At 40.5% G+C, this 20501-nt stretch overlaps 1 long non-coding RNA gene across 1 annotated transcript; it reads right to left on the bottom strand.

The window, feature by feature from the left end:
- Positions 1–8004: 8004 nt before the first annotated feature.
- Positions 8005–17844, bottom strand: LOC149981648 (uncharacterized). Its single transcript, XR_016482739.1, has 3 exons — positions 17509–17844; positions 8250–8354; positions 8005–8119 (listed from the first exon to the last, which is right to left on the bottom strand). It is a non-coding gene; the product is annotated as an uncharacterized LOC149981648 (long non-coding RNA).
- Between the last annotated feature and the right edge of the window lie 2657 nt (positions 17845–20501).

Below are 20501 nucleotides of genomic sequence, written 5' to 3' on the forward strand. Positions count from 1 at the left end.
TTTTAGATTATTATTTTTTTCCGCCTTATGATGGTGAAGTTTTGGGTGCCAAAATGTATGATATTAATTTATGCAAATTAGATGTTCAAAGCGGTACATGTTAGTTTGTTTAGATCAAGCTATAAACAGCTGAATGCTAATACTGGTAAATAATCTAAATCTATCATTACACCGAATGACATTATTCATGTGAGAAATAATGATTCAAAATTAAATGTAATTCTATAAAAATATACATACACTAATGAAGGTAGAACTTTAATTAGCATTTTTAAATTCCATTTTGACATCCTTATTCGTCATTGACCCATTTATTACTAATTCCTATCAGTATGCAAACTCATCTTAATAACAAAGAAAACATTCACATTTCCCAAAAGTTTTCAAATGCTCCCATTCACCCACTCACAGGAGCTGTCTGCATGCGGGCTCTCGGGCACGCTCTGATCAGGAAGTCACCTTATGCAAGTGAGCAGCCTTCTAAGCAAGCTAGCTAATGGCTAATTTCCAAGTGATCTAAACATATAAAAAACACATTGTTTTAAACATGTTTACTACTGACTAAATTACACCGGAACACATGTCACATTCTGACATGAACAAATAGATTCAAAATTGCATTCATACTTGAAGGGGGGGTATGGAGATATAGCTTCGGCTTCAAACCACTTGTAATGACTGAGCTGGCAAGCCCGTCTGCCCCTATTGGAAGTCCTAGGTATAACCAATCAAACTCAGAGCAGACATCAATAGAGCACACATTGCAGTATCTACATTTGGATAAATTAATACCATATTTGGGCTTAATTTAAGACGGATCTTGCCGGGAACAGTATCCGTAATTTCTCAGATTTTACTTTGTTTGTTTCTGCCACCTATTTGCCCCAATCTGGTACTGCTTGTAGCATGAGTTATTCATTTTTTCACTGTTCGCACTGTAGACATTCTAATTAAAGTGATCAGCATTAAATCAAGTTGCCGCCTTGTTATTTCTCCCGCTCCCCAGAAAGACCATAATGTAAAAGCATGGTGATCCTTCTGTGTAATCATTCTATCCTGCCACACTGATTCCAGACCTGCTCTCTTATTTGTATATAGAGGTTGTGGTGAGGGCCAGTTCAGCATCACCACCCGCTCCTCTACTAGCGAGTCAGGCTCAGCGGGAGAGGGAGACTGGGAGCTGAAGTGCTCAGAGCAAGTGCAATTTTCAGTTCAAGAAAAAGCAAACGTATGAGGCTCCCGAGTGGCACAGGGGTCGAAGGCACTGCATCTCGGTGCTGGAGACGTCACTACAGACCCTGGTTTGATTCCAGAAATTAACATTTTATGCATCAGATGTAAAAATGTTTAAAAAAACACAGCCTTCAGAGAAAAGGTTTTTGAACATGCCTGAACCAAGGCGCATTTGGAGGAAGCAAGTATTGTAGACGAGGCTAAAGAGGACACCCAGGTTAACACTCAAAATTGAAAAATAAATTAAATTGACACTTAAGCCAGAGTCTTCAGAACAGCCTTAGGAGGCTAAATATCAGTCATGGCTTTGAGCAAGAGTTTGACTCTCAGGAGTTAGATGGACTTGACATGGGGAGAGTCACTGTGGGAGGTTTTGAAAACCATGGTAGGACTTTTTTTTCTTTCTTTACAAACTTGACCTGTGCTGTGAAGACAATCTGAATATGTGCTTCATATTACATAGGCAGAAGGCATATAATCTCATGTGCGTGTTCTGTTTGTAGCCTACATTGACCTATTTTATTTGAAGTTATATGCCGGCTATTGTGATATTTGTTCTACTGATACATTTACCTTCAATTACATGAAATTCGGGATTTGTAAGCTCCACAACACCCCTTTGCCTTGATGACAGCTTTGCACACTCTTGGCATTCTCTCTACCAGCTTCATCAGGTAGTCACCTGGAATACATTTCAATTAACAGGTGTGCCTTGATAAAAGTTAATTTGTGGAATGTCTTTCCTTAATGCGTTTGAGCCAATCAGTTGTGTCGTGACAAGGTAGGGGTGGTATACAGAAGATGGTATTTTACCAAATAGAGCCAAGTCCATATTATGGCAAGAACAGCTCAAATAAGCAAAGAGAAACGAGAGTCCATAATTTATTTTAAGACATGAAGGTCAGTCAATAGTCTCAAAAACCATCAAGCGCTATGATGAAATTGGCTCTCATGCGGACCGCCGCAGGAAAGAAGGACCAAGGTTACTTCTGCTGCTGGGGATATGTTTATTAGAGTTACCATTCTCTGAAATTGCAGCCCAAATAAATGCTTCAGATTTCAAGTAACAGACATCTCAACATCAACTGTTTCAGAGGAGACTGCGTGAATCAGGCCTTCATGGTCGAATTGCTGCGAAGAAACCACTAAGACACCAAATAAGAAGACTTGATTGGGCCAAGAAACATGAGCAATGGACATTAGGACAGTCAATCATCCGACATCAACCCAATTGAAGGTATGGGATGACTCCTTCAAGACTGTTGGAAAAGCATTCCAGGTGAAGTTGGTTAAGAGAATGCCAAGAGTGTTTAAAGCTGTCATCAAGGCAAAGGGTGGCTACTTTGAAGAATATAAAATACATTTTGATTTGTTTAATACTTTTTTTGGTTGACTCATGATTTCATATGTGTTATTTCATAGTTTGTCTTCACTATTAATCTACAATGTATACAAAATAGTAAAAATAAAGAACCCTTGAATGAGTAGGCATGTCAGCATAGAGATCCCAAACCTGATGTGCAGCTAATCATCTCCATGGTATTCGAGGGACTAAACAGATAATGAACCACTTAACATAATGGGAGACATATTGAGATTGGCCCCAGATGAATGGGTGTCTTCGGGTGTAACGTAATTGCTACACTAACAGGATCTAATACAAAGCTGGTGGACACTCAACACAGAAAAGAGAAAAGGCAGTTTTTGTTGCTGTTTGGCAAGTGCAATAGGGCCTGAGAATTGCTTCGTAGAGTTTTGCTTTCAAATCGTCATTTTGCGTGTTTTTTGCTCGGTGAGCAAAGTCGGTAGAGCCAAGAGAGAAACTAGGGAATATTCATGAGTCGATGCCATTAAAAGTTAATTTGGAGTATTTGTCTTTCGATGATGTAACCAAACATCATTAATCGAGCAGGTCCCAGTGCTGGGACGTTGGGATGGGCCAACATATGGCTGGCAGAAACTTAGAATGCCAGAACTATAAATCACCCATGACAATAGATAATGAATACAGCTCTATTGGATAGGATTAGTTTGTCCATCTCAACAACAGCACTCGCTGCCTCAGTCTGTGATGCTGGGAGGGGCAGGAGAGCCATGGTTCTGAATCTGATAGAGTAGCAGTATTATGTACAGTATGGTGATTCAGCCATTGGTGTTCTAATGTAAGTCAAGTGAAATCTTATTAGCTGTGTGTCTGATTATGGCGACCAGCAATGCAGTACTCAGATGAACGGCCAGAGCATGTGGTGGAATTGTCGTCTAAATGTCTGGATTATCCACCTGGACGCCAGCTACACAGCTTAAATCTGCAATATGTCGCTTTTTAGGCGACCTGTTAGAAATTCACATGGAAATGTTTGTTAAAGATCTGTCATTCTCATTGAACGCAAGTCTAAGAAGCGGTAGATCGGTTCCATGTGTGCTATTTCTATTCTTCCCGTTCTTAAGTTTAGTTTTTGCGTCTTATGCTTTCTGTTTTGTACACCTGCTTCAAACAGCTGAAAATACAATATTTTTGGATATTTCACAGTGGTATGGTACAATGATTCTCTAAAATATGGTTTTGCCATATGAACTTAAATTATGTTATTAGAATTTTAGCAGTCAGGAAATGGTGAAGCTATTTCTGCATAGGGCATATTTTTAATAGGAAGCATTTATCAAGGTTAGGACTAGTAAAGGTGTCCGCATACTAGGTTTGATTTCAAACTCCGCGAAGCGAAGTGAAAGTCTGTGCCTCACATACTCCCATAACAAGACTTTTGCTTGACAAATGAGAAGTGGCAATATTACTGTTTGTCCTTCTTGAGACACCATACAACAACTGCGCGTAATGAGACCGAGGCTTTCTACCAGACCACCCACTCAAAGTGCAATTATGAGCCCCTCCTTCATAGTAGAATCATACAACCAGAATCCAAAGATGGTGACATCTTGTGGAAGCCCTAGGAAGTGCATTCTCATCCATATCTAAGGTGGACATCCAATGGCACTGTTTTCTATATTTAGTTCTCACTTCCTGTTTGGATTTCTTCTCAGGTTTTTGTCTGCCATATGAGTTCTGTTAGACTCACAGACATAATTCAAACAGTTTTAGAAACGTCAGAGTGTTTTCTATCCACCAGTAATAATACTATTAATATATTCCCATCTGGGAAAGACTAGGAGGCCGTTTACTCTGGGCACGCCTTTCATCCAAAAGTGAAAATGCTGCCCCCTAACCTCAACAGGTTTGCTCAGCGTGTACCACACAACATCGCTGAACCTCTCACATTAAACAACCGTCTTTCCTGTAGTTTGTTGTTTTGCCAACATAGTAGTGTGCATACTAAACCATGTGGCACAGATGGGAGGTCACACACTACAACATTCTTCACATGGTCATGAAGATTCTCCATACCACACTGTCTCGCAAAAATGTGATTACTATATGTTTTTTTTATGTAGCTAGAACAAGCTGTGTCTCAAAGCAGCCTCAAATGTTTTCAGTCAGACATTCAAGCTTGTCATACAGAGTTGAAATAACTAACCAATACATTTTGAATTTAATAATATTGCTTGTGAACTTCATGTGTAACAATTTTACGCTTTGGTTAAAGGCAAGTCCAAACACATACTAGTAGTAGTCATCTCACCTGTTTGAGAGTCTACACATTCTGGGCGATCCAATACAACTTCATCTCACTGGCTTAATCTATGTCGAGCTCTCATTGGTTATTGCCGCTCTGTACCATCACTCATTCATATATCTTTATGTACATATTCTTTATCCCTTTACACTTGTGTGTATAAGGTAGTAGTTTTGGAATTGTTAGTTAGATTACTCGTTGGTTATTACTGCATTGTCGGAACTAGAAGCACAAGCACTTCGCTACACTCGCATTAACATCTGCTAACCATGTGTATGTGACAAATACGTTTGATTTGATTTGGTTTTGATCACCATTATGAAAACTTGTCATTACACATCTCCTACTACAAGAGCGTTGAAGATTTTGTGCCATTAAAATCAAACATGTTTGAAGATCTCGGGACGGTTCAAAGACGGGATCGATTGCCCCCCCCCCCCCCCCCCATCTGACCGACTCACGTTTAAAGGCTGCACACCCCAAATAAACATGGGGAATTTCTCAGATTTCAAAAATCGGAGCCAAAATCATGTAGTGTATACCAGGCTTAAGTGTATTGTGTATGGCTCAATTTGTTGATGCTGTGATCACTCATCCTCTTTATAGGCCCAGTGAATAATATAGGCCCAGTGAATAATACTGTGAAAATTATGATGATGACTTTTATGCATGAAAAGGCCGTATGAAATGTCATCCTGTTTTGGTGGGATGGAGTTTTGGCCTGCCTGGTGACAACACCAAACAGTAAATTAGTTAATAGACCAATAAGAAAGAGTTCCAAACCTCCCTGCCAATAATAGCTCATTTTCAGTTTCCCCCTCCCCACTCCCTAACAGTCGTAGCAAAATTATTGATTGAGAAATTGCTCTTTGCTAAGAAGCTATTTTTGTTTCTTTTTGACCATTTTAATTAAACAATCACAGTAAGGTACTCATATTGAGATCAAAAAGGCTGCATTGCACCTTTAATGCTGTGATTCACAGACACACGGTGACCACGATTTGAATGCTGCAACTGAGACTGAATGATGTTGAGGGACGCGCTGGGAGCTCAAGTATGACTGGACATGTGCTGAGACAGCAAGTATGATGTAAGAGATGCAGAAGCACACCAACACTTCATTTTATGTTTATTCTTTGGCCAACCACACCTTTAGCTACCCCTTATTCCACACTTTGCCTTTTTATGCTCCATGTCTCCATTTTATATCTATAAACCCACCCTGTCTTCACCACATTATCATGCTTCCTTCATTTATTCTTCTCCCAATTTGATAACATCTAGACTCAGTTAGACACTTAAGGGTTGTGATATACAGTTTTTTTCTATCTTTTTTCACCTCCAATGCTGTCCTCCTTCCCATTTTGGGGTTCAGACTGCATACAGTGGTAAATGTGCTGCTCACAATTGAAAGCAGCTACATGGACCTGTCAAATTGACAAGGGTGTTGATAACGCTGCATATACAGTGCATTCGGAAAGTATTCAGACCCCTTTTCCACATTCTTATATTACAGCCTTACTCAAATGAATTCATTTGTTTTTTTTCTCCCTCAATCTACACACAACCCCATAATGACGAAGCAAAAAGTTTATTTTTGTAAATTTAGTATAAATACTTAAATGAAATATCACATTTACATAAGTATTCAGTCCAGCACTTTGTTGAAGCACCTTTTGAAAGTGATTGCAGCCTTGAGTCTTCTTGGGTATCACGCTACAAGCTTGGCACACCTATATTTTGGGAGCTTCTCCCATTCTTCTCTGCAGATCCTCTGAAGCTATGCCAGGTGGATGGGGAGCGTTGCTGCACAGGTATTTTCAGGTCTCTCCAGAGATGTTAGATCGGGTTCAAATCCGGGCTCTGGCTGGGCCACACAAGGACATTCAGAGACTTGTCCCGAAGCCACTCCTGCGTTGTCTTGGCTGTGTGCTGAGGGTCGTTATCCTGTGGATGGTGAACCTTCGCCCCAGTCTGAGGTCCTGAGTGCTCTGGAGCATGTTTTTCACCAGATATCTCTGTACATGGCTCCGTTCATCTTTTCCTTGATCCTGGGTAGTCTCCCAGTCTCTGCCACTGAAAAACATCCCCACACCATGATGCTGCCCCCACCATGCTTCACCGTAGGGATGGTGTCAGGTTTCCTCCAGACGTGACGCTTGGCATTCAGGCTAAGGAGTTCAATCTTGGTTTCATCGGACCAAAGAATCTTGTTTCTCATGGTCAGAGTCCTTTAGGTGCGCCAAGCAGGCTGTAGTATGCCTTTTACTGAGGAGTGGCTTTCGTCTGGCCACTCAACCATAAAAGCCTGATTGGTGGAGTGCTGCAGAGATGGTTGTCCTTCTGGAAGGTTCTCCCATCTCCACATAGGAACTCTGGAGCTCAGTCAGAGTGATCATCGGGTTCTTGGTAAACTCCCTGACCACGGCCCTTCTCCCCTGATTGCTCAGTTTGGCCGTGCGGCCAGCTCTAGGAAGAGTATCATTGGGGCAAAAATTCTTCCATGTAAGAATGGAGGCCATTAGGTTCTTGGGGACCTTCAATGCTGCAGAAATATTTTGATACAATTCCCAAGATCTGTGCCTCGACACAATCCAGTCTCAGAGCTCTACAAGCTCTATGGACAATTCCTTTGACCTCATCCCTTGGTTTTTTGCTCTGACATGCACTGCCAATGTTGACAGGTGTGTGCCTTAACAAATCATTTCCAATCAATTGAATTTACCATAGGTGGACTGCAATCAAGTTGAGATGTTTCTACAAGGATGATCAATGGAAACAGGATACACTTGAGCTCAATTTTGAGTCTCATAACAAAGGGTCTGAATACTTATGTAAATTAGGTATTTCTGTTTTAAATTTCTAATACATTTAAAAATGTTTAAAGACCTGTTTTTGCTTAGTCATTGAGGTATTGTGTAAATTGCGGGGGAGGGGGGGGGGGATCAATTTTAGAATAATGCTGTAACGTAAGAAATCGTGAAAAAAAGTGAAGTGGTCCGAATACACAAGAATGTGTGACACAGAATTCTAAAGTTTTATTAGAGTTCCTTTATGTCACTACATGTTAACATCTTTGTTACGGAAGCATTATTTCAGAGATACTTGTTGTCATGTTAATAAAACTGAAAAAACAACGCAATTTAAAATGTTATATTAATATTTAATATATTCATTATTTTATTATTTTTGCTTCATACTTTAAGTCGTTCCTACTTGTCCCTTTGTTGCACCTGGGAAGTGCTTCATGACAGCGTCTGTGGGGGGAAGGCAACACAGATGATAAAGAGCAGTTAGGGGTCATATACATTCAAAAAAAATGTTAAGTAAAAAATTTTTGTTGAAAGCTTATCCGATTCGGTTTAATGATAAGAAATATTTTTTAACCATCCAAAAACGCCTTTGCCACTGCTGTAGAACAGTGGGCCTGGTTGTATGGCCACCCTCCAGATGTTCTTTAGGACTAAAGTTCGAGCCTGGGTGAAATTCCATCTGCAAGACATCAATTAATTATTAATGCTGTAGAAGACTAGAAAGTACTGGAAGTACAGAAACACATATCCTCTGTATTTAAGTCATACTAGCATTGACTTGTATTTTGCATTCTCAGTATTTTCTTAACCTCATGTACTATTCTTCAATAAAAATGCCTTAAAACATCTAAATGAACCGTAAACCAGCACAGCCATCTCAATGAGCCAGCTAACATTAGCCGCTAAGCTAATAGCAACCCTAAAGGCTTGACAGGCGCAGTTAGCATAGTGTTAGCGTATACAGTTTAAATACTACTCTGTAAATTATAACACTTGGGTGGGGAGATATCAGGGACTGGACCATATAAACAGAGTAGAAAATAACACTACATTGGAGCTACAAATCAATAAATACAAACCTGAATATATACAGTACCAGTCAAAAGTTTGAACATATCTGATCATTCGTTGTTTTCATTTTTTTTTTACGTTATTATTCTACAGTGTAGACAAACTAGGAAATGATACATATGGAATCATGTAGTAACCAAAAAAAGTGTTAAAATGTAAATATTTTATATTTGGGATTCTTCAAAGTAGCCACCCTTTGCTTTGACAGCTTTGCACACTCTTGGCATTCTCTCCACCAGCTTCATGATGTAGTCACCTGGAATGCATTTCAATTAACAGGTGTGCCTTAAGTTAATTGGTAAAATTATCCTTCTTAATGCGTTTGAGCCAATCAGTTGTTGTGACAAGGTAGGGTGGGTATACAGAAGATAGCTCGATTTGGTAAAAGACCAAGTCGATATAATGGCAAGACCAGCTCAAATAAGCAAAGAAAAATGACAGTCCCATCATTACTTTAAGACATGAAGGTCAGTCTATCTGGAAGTTTCTTCAAGTGCAGTCGAGAAAACCATCAAGCGCAGCCAACGAGTGCGCTGAAAGTTCAGGGAGTGAGTGTTTTCATAAATAAACACAACAAAACAAGAAACATAAACAATGTGCAGACATGACACTGGAACAGAAACAGTTACGCCTGGGGAAGGATCCAAAGTGAGTGACATCCAAATGTAATATTTTGTTTCCAACGGCCGTGTCTCTGTGAGACGCAGAGCAGGTGAATGGATGATCTCCTCATGTGTGGTTCCCACATTGAGGAGGTGGTGTACGGGTGCTTTGCTGGTGACACTGTTGGTGATTTATTTAGAATTCAAGGCACACTTAACCAGCATAGCTACCACAGCATTCTGCAGCGATACGCCATCCCATCTAGTTTGTGCTCAGTGGGACTATCATTTGATTTTCAACAGAACAATGACCCAAATCTGTTAGCTGTGTAAGTAGAAGAGTGATGGAGTGCTGCATCAGATGACCTGGCCTCCACAATCACCCAACCTCAACCCAATTGAGATGGTTTGGTATGAGTTGGACCGCAGAGGGAAGGAAAAGGAGCCAACAAGTGCTCAGCATATGTGGGAGCTCCTTCAAGACTGTTGGAAAAGAGAGAATGGCAAGAGTTTGCAAAGCTGTCATCAAGGCAAAGGGTAGTAACTTTGAAGAATCTCAAATATAAATTATTGATTTGTTTAACACTTTTGGTTACTACATGATTCCATTTGTGTTATTTCATAGTTGTTATGTCTTCATTATTATTCTACAATGTAAAAAATAAAGAAAAACCCTTGAATGAGTAGGTGTGTCAGAACTTCTGACTGGTACTGTGTATATTTCTTTTTTTGTGTTATTCCATGGGCTATTATTGCTTAGCCGCAAACCCAGGCATCTACGTCAAGATCGTTAACAGTTTTCAAACGATCAATTTACACATTTCAACTTTACAGTTTCAACATTAAAAGGTAAGTATTACTCAGAGCCATTTTGACTAACATTTTAGACAGGAGGAGAAACCAAAGATTTGTATAACTAACCCAATGGTAGCAAATTATTCATAGTGGGCAGAACAAGCAAGGAGGTAGGCTAGTGAGATCCTATTGGCGCGGTGTAGCATTTATTTGCATATTTCCATTAGGGAACGCCTACTCTGTGAAGTGCGCGTGTGCAACAACTCAATTCGTCATTGCACTCCTAATGAACTATGTATAAGGTAATGTCTACAAAATGAAGTCCACTGTTTGTTACAGATTCTCGTTTGGGAAACAGAAAACTGTTTAATCAATAATAAAATCAACATACTGTCAGCCATCTTGCTCCATCTTCTCCCACTTGCAGGCCACTGGGCTTCCTCTCATCACCATATTTGGTAGCGATTGGAATTGCCAAGCGGCTGCTTCACATTTATACATCCCGTGAAATATACTTACGACAATAAACATTCATACTAAGGTTTCTGTGTGTTGTCAAAACAAATGATGAACCTAGAATTGTCTACACCATCTCAATCTAATCTCAAAATGAGATGACAAGTATCATCAAAAGTAGATATAAGATACAACAAAGTAGTCATAAGGTTGTCTAACACTAAATGCAATTAGAAAATAATTAATTCCTATTTGTGAGATTGATGTACTGTTTAAATATATGCCATGGGGATAAACAAGTTTCTGGAATACATTTTAAAGCAACACATGCATTGAAAAATGTATATATATATATTGTATGGTGTTGTGAGATGTATATGTTATAAGAATATATTATAAAATATTTCAATGTGTGTCATGTTTTATATACATGATCATATATTTGATCATATATTTGAAAATATATGTCACGTTCTTTGATATACTGTATAAGACCATACATGGCCATATATTACTTTTCCATATGTGTACTGTGTGTGAAGTTTAAAATGCATTCTGTCATTACTAAATGTTTAATGTGATATATTTTAACAATACTCATTTTTAACATACACAAAACATTTTAATCAACAAAATATTTAATCTGTCGTCTTCCTCAAATAAAGGGGATGATGATGCAACCTTTGCAGGAGGGGAGAAGTCTGATTTCATTGGTCCTCAACTCGTGGCTCAGTCATTTCATTCAGGATAAGTGGAGTTAGCCATGAGTTAGTTCTGAAGGATTCATTGCCATAGAAATGTACCTAGCTAAAAGCTGAGACACTTTTGTATGACCAGTTATCTTGAGTTGACTCAGATCTCGCTAACTGCTCAAACCTGCGTAAGATACCTCTGGTAAAATAAGGGTATGTTGCTAATATCTTCTACAGTTGAAGTCGGAAGTTTACATACACCTTACCCAACTACATTTAAACTCAGATTTTCACAATTCCTGACATTTAATCCTAGTAAGCATTCCCTGTCTTAGGTCAGTTAGGATCACCACTTTATTTTAAGAATGTGAAATAATAATAATCGTAGAGTGATTTATTTCTTTCATCACATTCCCAGTGGGTCAGAAGATTACATACTAATTGAGTGTATTTGGTAGCATTGCCATTAAATTGTTTAACTTGGGTCAAACATTTCAGGTAGCCTTCCACAATAAGTTGGGCGAATTTTGGCCAATTCCTCCTTACAGAGCTGGTGTAACGGAGTCAGGTTTGTAGGCCTCCTTGCTCGCACACACTTTTTCAGTTCTGCCCACACATTTTCTACAGGTTTGAGGTCAGGGCTTTGTGATGGCCACTCCAATACCTTGACTTTGTTGTCCATTTTGCCACAACTTTGGATGTATGCTTGGGGTCATTGTCCATTTGGAAGACCCATTTGCGATCAAGCTGTAACTTCCTGACTTATGTCTTGATGTTTCTTTAATATATCCACATTTTCCTACCTCATGATGCCATCTATTTTGTTAAGTGCACCAGTCCCTCCTGCAGCAAAGCACACCCACAACACGATGCTGCCTCCTCCGTGCTTCACGGTTGGGATGGTGTTCTTCGGCTTGCAAGCCTCCCCCATTTTCCTCGAAACAAAACGATGGTCATGATGGCCAATAAATTCGATTTTGGTTTCATCAGACCAGAGGACATTTCTCCAAAAAGTACGATCTTTGTCCCCATGTGCAGTTGCAAACCGTAGTCTCGCTTTTTTCTGGCAGTTTTGAAGCGGCCTTTCAGGTTATGTCGATATAGGACTCATAGATACTTTTGTCCCGTTTCCTACAGCATCTTCACAAGGTCCTTTGCTGTTGTTCTGGGATTGATTTGCATTTTTCGCACAAAAGTACGTTCATCTCTAGGAAACAGTACGTGACATGGATATTCAGCTAGCGGGATACACGCTGCACCGCCAAGATAGAACAGCACACAACGGTAAGATGTGTGGGGGGGGGGGGGGGTGGTCTGTGCATATTTGTAAACAACAACTGGTGCACAAAATCTAAGGAAGTCTTGAGTATATTTTGCTAAATTGCAGGCCACAATACTTGCCGAGAGAGTTTTCAGCTATACTTTTCCTGGCTGTTAATTTACCACCACAGACAGATTCTAGCACTAAGACCGCACTCAATCTGCTGTATAAGGAAACAGGCAGCGCTCCTGGTGGCCGGAGACTTTAATGCAGGGAATCTTAAATCAGTTCTACCTAATTTCTATCAACATGTTAAATGTGAAACAAGAGGGAAAATAAATCTATATCAACTGTACTCCACACACAGAGACGCGTACAATGCTCTCCCTCGTCTTCCATTTGGTAAATCCAACCACAAATCTATCCTCCTGATTCCTGGTTACAACCAAAAATTAAAGCAGGAAGCACAAGTGACTCGGTCTATAAAAAAGTGGTCAGATGAAGCAGATGCTAAACTACAGGACTGTTTTGCTATCACAGACAGGAACATGTTCTGGGATTCTTCCGATGGCATTGAGGAGTACACCACATCAGTCACTGGCTTTATCAATAAGTGCATCGAGGACGTCGTCCCCACAGTACATACCCCAAACAGAAGCCATGGATTACAGGCAACATTCGCACTGAGCTAAAGGGTAGAGCTGCCGCTTTCAAGGTGCGGGACTCTAACATGGAAGCTAACAAGAAATCCTGCTATGCCCTGAGACGAACCATCAAACAAGACCTTTAAACAGGTCAACATACACAAGGCTGCAGGGCCAGATGGTTTACCAGGACGTGTGCTCCGGGCATGTGCTGACCAACTGGCAGGTGTCTTCACTGACATTTTCAACATGTCCCTGATTGAGTCTGTAATACCAACATGTTTCAAGCAGACCACCATAGTCCCTATGTCCAAGAACACAAAAGGCAACCTGCCTAAATGACTTCAGACCCGTAGCACTCAGGTCCGTAGCAATGAAGTGCTTTGAAAGGTTGGTAATGGCTCACATCAACACCATTATCCCAAAAGCCCTAGACCCACTCCAATTTTCATACCGCCCAAACAGATCTACAGATTATGCAATCTCTATAGCACTCCACACTGCCCTTTCCCCCCTGGACAAAATTAACACTTATGTGAGAATGCTATTCATTGACTACAGCTCAGCTTTCAACACCATTGTGACCTCAAAGCTCATCACTAAGCTAAGGATCCTGGGACTAAACACCTCCCTCTGGATCCTGGACTTCCTGACAGGCCGCCCCCAGGTGATGAGGGTAGGTAGCAACACATCTGCCACGCTGATCCTCAACACTGGAGCTCCCCAGGGGTGCATGCTCGGTCCCCTCCTGTACTCCCTGTTCACCCACTACTGCATGGCCAGGCATGACTCCAACACCATTATTAAGTTTGCAGACGACACAACAGTAAGCCTGATCACCGACAATGATGAGACAGCCTATAGAAAGGAAGTCAGAGACCTGGCCGTGTGGTGCCAGAATAACAACCTATCCCTCAACGTATCCAAGACTAAGGAGATGATTGTGGACTACAGGAAAAGGAAGACCGAGCACGCCCCCATTCTCATCGACAGGGCTGTAGTGGAGCATATTGAGAGATTCAAGTACCTTGCTGTCCACATCAACAGCAAACTAGAATGGTCCAAACACACCAAGACAGTCGTGAAGAGGGCATGACAAAGCTTATTCCCCTCAGGAAACTTCAAAGATTTGGCATGAGTTCTGAGATCCTCAAAAGTTTCTACAGCTGCAACATCGAGAGCATCCTGACTGGTTGCATCACTGACTGGTACGGCAATTGCTCGGCCTCTGACCGCAAGGCACTACAAAGGGTAGTACGTATGGCCCAATACATCACTGGGGCTAAGCTGCCTGCCATCCAAGACCTCTACACCAGGCTCTGTCAGAGGAAGGCCCTAAAAATTGTTATAGACTGTTCTCTCTACTACTGCATGGCAAGCGGTACCGGAGTGTCAACTCTAGGACAAAAAGGCTTCATAACAGTTTTTACCCCCAAGCCATAAGACTCCTGAACAGGTAATCAATGGCTACTCGGACTATTTGCATTGTGTGCCACCCCCCAACCCCTCTTTTTACACTGCTGCTACTCTCTGTTTATCATATATGCATAGACACTTTAACTATACATTCATGTACATACTACCTCAATTGGGCTGACCAACCAGTGCTCCCGCACATTGGCTAACCGGGCTATCTGCATTGTGTCCCGTCACGCGCCAACCCCTCTTTTACGCTACTGCTACTCTCTGTTCATATATGCATTGTCACTTTAACCATATCTACATGGACATACTACCCCAATCAGCCTGACTCATTGGTGTCTGTATGTAGCGTTGCAACTGTGTATAGCCTGTCTTTTTACTGTTGTTTTATTTCTTTACCTACCTCTTGTTCACTGAATACCTGGTGGCAAATGGGTCTTCCAAATGGACAATGACCCCAAGCACACTTCCAAAGTTGTGGCAAAATGGCTTAAGGACAACAAAGTCAAGCTATTGGAGTGGCCATAACCAAAGCCCTGACCTCAATCCTATAGAAAATGTGTGTGAGCAAGGAGGCCTACAAACCTGACACTGTTACACCAGCTCTGTCAGGAGGAATGGGCCAAAATTCACCCAACTTATTGTGGGAAGCTTGTGGAAGGCTACCCGGAACGTTTGACCCAAGTTAAACAATTGAAAGGCAATGCTACCAAATTGAGTGTATGTAAACTTCTGACCCACTGGGAATGTGATGAATGAAAAAAAAGCTGAAATAAATAATTCTCTCTACTATTATTCCTATTTCACATTCTTAAAATAAAGTAGTGATCCTAACTGACCTAAGATGGGGAATTCTTACTAGGATTAAATGTCAGGAATTGTGAAAAACTGAGCTAAGGTGTATGTAAAGTTCAGACTTCAATTGTAGGATAGATAATAGACAGTAGCAGGAGCGTATGTGATGAGTGTGGAAGTGTGTGTTTGGCGAATATGTGCTTATGTGTACTTGTTGTTTGTGTGTGTGTTTTGGAGTGTCAGTATAATTATGTGAGAGTGTGTGGGTAGAGTCCAGTGTGTGTGCATAAAGAGTGCAAAAAGGGTCAATGCAGATAGTTCACCAAATAGCTACCCAGACTATCTTGTGTTTTTAAAATGGTAACAATATCCTCTCTGACAGGGTTAGATATGTCTGTGTTGTTTCTTTATAAAAGCCTGCCTGTCAATCTTTAGTACCCGAAAATAATTGCACCCAACTGAAGATCCCTGACAACAACTTTAAGAAAGTAGATGTTTACTTCAGCCAGGAATGACTATTCTGATCTGAAGACAAGTTTTAGAAGACCCTTTAGCATCAAGCTCAAAGTTCTCTCGGAACACTGCCTGTCCAAAATAATCTCTCTTCCATACTACCAATAGGAACCTAGATTTGCACCAGTCCAAAGTTTGTTTTCAGAGAATAAAAAACAAAGCTGAACCATTCAATTGCCTTTATTCTTACCTCCATTTGTATTTATTATGGACCCCATTAGCTGCTGCCAAGACAGCAGCTACTCTTCCTGGGGTCTGGCAAAATTGAGGCAGTTATACAATTTTAAAAACATTACAATACATTCACTACATAATTCACAACACACTAAGTGTGTGCCCTCAGGCCCATACTCCACTACAACATTATCTACATGTTATGTGTTTGTATGCATGTGTATTTGCTTTTTAAATCTGATTCTACAGCTTGCATCAGTTACCTGATGTGGAACAGAGTTCCGTGTAGTCATGGCTCTATGTAGTACTGTGCGACTCCCATAGTTTGTTCTGGAATTGGGGACTGTGAAGAGACCTATGGTGGCATTTGAGGTCTCATTCCTTCTCTTAACCTTAATATACCATTTTAAAATGATGTAGTTGATATATTCCCAACTGAAGAACTGAGAAATTTGCCCAGTGCAAATGCGTAGTAAATCTGGCTCTTATAGTTTGAACATTGATCTCTGTGAGGACTCTGAGGCGCCCGGTGAGTGGGAATGACTATAAAGGCCAGTAAACAATTCAGCCCTCCCACATGCCTGTCAATGTGGGACTCACTCACTCTAATAGCCATCTCCCTTCCAGCATTGAGGAATGATCTGGCTGGTTCAGTGCCTGCTCTGACCTGCCTTCTCTGCTCGCCCATGGCCCTTCTTCCTCCTCCTCCAATCTAACGCCCCGACCCTCAGGAAAGAAGGGTTTGAGGAAATGTCTATGTGTGTGATTGTGTCATGACATGGCCCTTTTTGGGTATAGATTGTGGCTTCCCCCACTCTCACTCTCTCCTACAACCAGGTTCTGTTAAATCAGGTCGTAAAGTCCTGGCGGAGACTCTCTCCCCTTGGCCATGCAGTATGGAGAGAGAGAGTTTCACAGTAGAACAAAGGGACTCCCGCCAAATTCTACTACATCCCAGAATTTGAGAATTGATCAATATCCATATTTTGGAGAATGTGTAAACGGTTGGTGGAGAAGCCAGCTACGACACAGTCCAGTTTGTTTCATGTTTGTGACCTCATGAAAGACAGTATATAGCCACATTACCCTAACTCTGTTTAACCTCTCTGGGATATGTGGGACAGTAGCATCCAACTTGGCCAAAAGCCAGAGAAAATGCAGAGAGCCAAATTCAAATAAATTCCTATAAAAATCAAACTTTCATGAAATCACACATGTAAGATACCAAATTAAAGTTACACGTGTTGTGAATCCAGCCAACATGTCAGATTTCAAAAAGGCTTTTTGTGGAAAGCAAACAATGCTATTATCTGAGGATATCACCTCCATAAACAAAAGAGAGAAAACATATTTCAACCCTGCAGGCACAACCCAAAACGCAGAAATAAAAATATAAATCATGCCTTACCGTTGACGAGCTTCTTCTTTTGGCACTCCAATATGTCCCATAAACCTCACAAATGGTCCTTTTGTTCGATTAATTCCATCCATATATATCCAAAATCTCCATTTATTTGGCGCATTTGATCCAGAAAAACACCGGTTCCAACTTGCGCAACGTGACTACAAAATATCTCAAAAGTTACCTGTAAACTTTGCCAAAACATTTCAAATTACTTTTGTAATACAACTTTAGGTATTTTTTTTAAGTAAATAATTGATCAAATTGAAGACGGGATGATCTGTGTTCAATACAGGAAGAAAACAAACTGAAGCATGCTTTCTGGTCATGAGCCTCTTTCAAACAGTACACATGAAGTGACCCTTGTTCAAGATGGCAGTACTTCTTCATTACACAAAGGAATAACCTCAACCAATTTCGAAAGACTGGTGACATCCAGTGGAAGCGGTAGGAACTGCAAGCAATTCCCTTAGAAATTTGGTTTCCCAATGAAACCCCATTGAAAAGAGAGTGACCTCATACAAAAAAAATTGAATGGTTTGTCCTCTGTGTTTCGCCTGCTACATAAGTTCTGTTATACTCACAGACATGATTCAAACAGTTTTAGAAACTTCAGATTGTTTACTATCCAAATCTTATCATCTTGAGATGAGTTGCAGGCAGTTGAATGTGGGCATGCTTTTCATCCAAAATTCCAAATGCTGCCCCCTATCCTAGAGAAATTAAACAGGTTCCTCAGTTATGAGGCTTGCATCTAATTATTGTATGAAATGAATGAGTAAAGATATTTGTGAAGAGAAACTATTTGTGAATTGATGCAATTCCCTTTAAAGTTTAACTAAGTCATTGGCCCACCCCTGTGAGCGCAGACATGATCTGGCATCATGGAACCGCCTTTTCTATTGATACGAATAAAACCCATTCCTGAGGAAATCCTCTTAAGACCACGCATACCTTGGTGTAAGCTGGGGTGGCACAGGTTGGAGTACCAAGACTAAGCAAACCCACAGCGTGAGCTGTGATAGCGAACAGTTATTGAATTCCTAACCATACCATGTGGAGCATTTGCTACACGGCTGGAAATGATTCAACTCTGAGATTATCGATCGTTACAGAATAATAGCAAATCTTAGATACTAATTACTAGTCTGCAGCTAGAAATTCTATAAACCTGGGATGAGAATACCGACAACCGCCGAAACATCTATTCTATGAGAACATTTCTGAATGGTACTCTGAAGTATGCATTCTAACCACGAAAGACTTTGATCTTCAGAGAGAGAGAGAGAGAGAGACTCGGATGAACTCTCCAGCAGACGGACCAGATCCCAACGACAATAGGAATAGCATTTCAATTAATATAATTATTAACTGTGTAGTGTTCCCTTTTTTCTTTTCAGCTCCTTTCTCAGTCCACACCAACTTCCCTTAGTCCACTTAGCATTCATATCAGCTTAGCCCACTAGGGAATCTTCCCTATCCTTGTTAGTAACCAATATCTACTGTTTGTTTGTTTATACATTTTTGTGATTATTTAGTTAAATGATTAATTAAGTCAATTGGTGTATGGATGATTCATAGTTCAGGCTGGGTTTGTGCAGACCAACAATTTATGATGTTTGGAATGAGACTGACATGTGGTAAAGAATAATTCATTAATAGAAAACTAATTGATCAGATATTAAAATGTCTGAGTTATATTCGGAAAAGTATAACTTTGTATGCTGAATGATATTCCGTGGTGCCCCGACTCCCTAGTTAATGAAATTTACATGATAAGTTTAGTCACATTATAAAAATTACAGAGAATATATTTGATAAAATAAGTCTTCACTTTTATGATGCCAAAGATATGACAATTGTGTGTGCAGCTTGGTCTCAAAGCCTGGACAAAATATAGTAAATGTAAATTGGAGACACTCAAATTAGTATGACATGTTATGACATGTATGACATTAGTATGTTATGACATGTATGACATGTATGACATTAGTATGACATGTTACGTTATTGTTAACCATCTAACCTAACTCCTAAACTTAACCCTAACCACCTAGCCAAGCTAATGTTAGCCAGCTAGCTAGAATTCGTAACATAAACCACATTTTGCAAATTCAGAATATATGGAATGTTCGACAAATTTGTAACAAAAAGGTTTGGACTATATTATTTGTACTATTTTCTACATTGTAGAATAATAGTGAAGACATCAAAACTATAAAATAGCACATATGGAATCATGTAGTAACCAAATAAATCCAGTAGTAGCCACCCTTTGCCTTAATGACAACCTTGCACACTCTTGGCATTCTCTCAACCAGCTTCACCTGGGATGTTTTTCCAACAGTCTTGAAGGAGTTCCCACATATGCTGAGCACTTGTTGGCTGCTTTTCCATCACTCTGCGGTCCAACTCATCCCAAACCATCTCAATTGGGTTGAGGTCGGGTGATTGTGGAGACCAGGTCATCTGATGCAGCAATTCATCACTCTCCTTCTCGGTAAAATAGCCCTTACACAGCCTGGAGGTGTGATGGGTCATTGTCCCGTTGAAAAACAAATGATAGTCCCACTGAGTGCAAACCAGATGGAATGGCGAATCACTGCAGAATGCTGTTGTAGCCATGCTGTTTAAGTGCGCCTTGAATTCTAAATAAATCACCGACAGTGTCACCAGCAAAGCGCCCCCACACCATCACACCTCCTTCTCCATGCTTCATGGTTGGAACCACACATGCAGAGATCATCCGTATCTCACAAAGACACAGTGGTTGGAACCAAAAATCTAAAATTAGGACTCATCAGACCAAAGGACAGATTTCCACCAGTCTAATGTCCAATACTCGTGTTTCTTGCCCCAAGCAAGTCTCTTCTTATTATTGGTATCCTTTAATAGTGGTTTCTTTGCAGCAGTTTGACCATGAAGGCCTGATTAAGGCCGTCTCCTCTGAACAGTTGATGTTGAGATGTGTCTTTTACTTGAAATCTGAGGTGCAGTTA

The sequence above is a fragment of the Oncorhynchus mykiss genome, chromosome 8, assembly GCF_057628025.1.
Source record: "Oncorhynchus mykiss isolate SJ-2025 chromosome 8, ASM5762802v1, whole genome shotgun sequence".
In the NCBI taxonomy this organism is placed as follows: domain Eukaryota; kingdom Metazoa; phylum Chordata; class Actinopteri; order Salmoniformes; family Salmonidae; genus Oncorhynchus; species Oncorhynchus mykiss.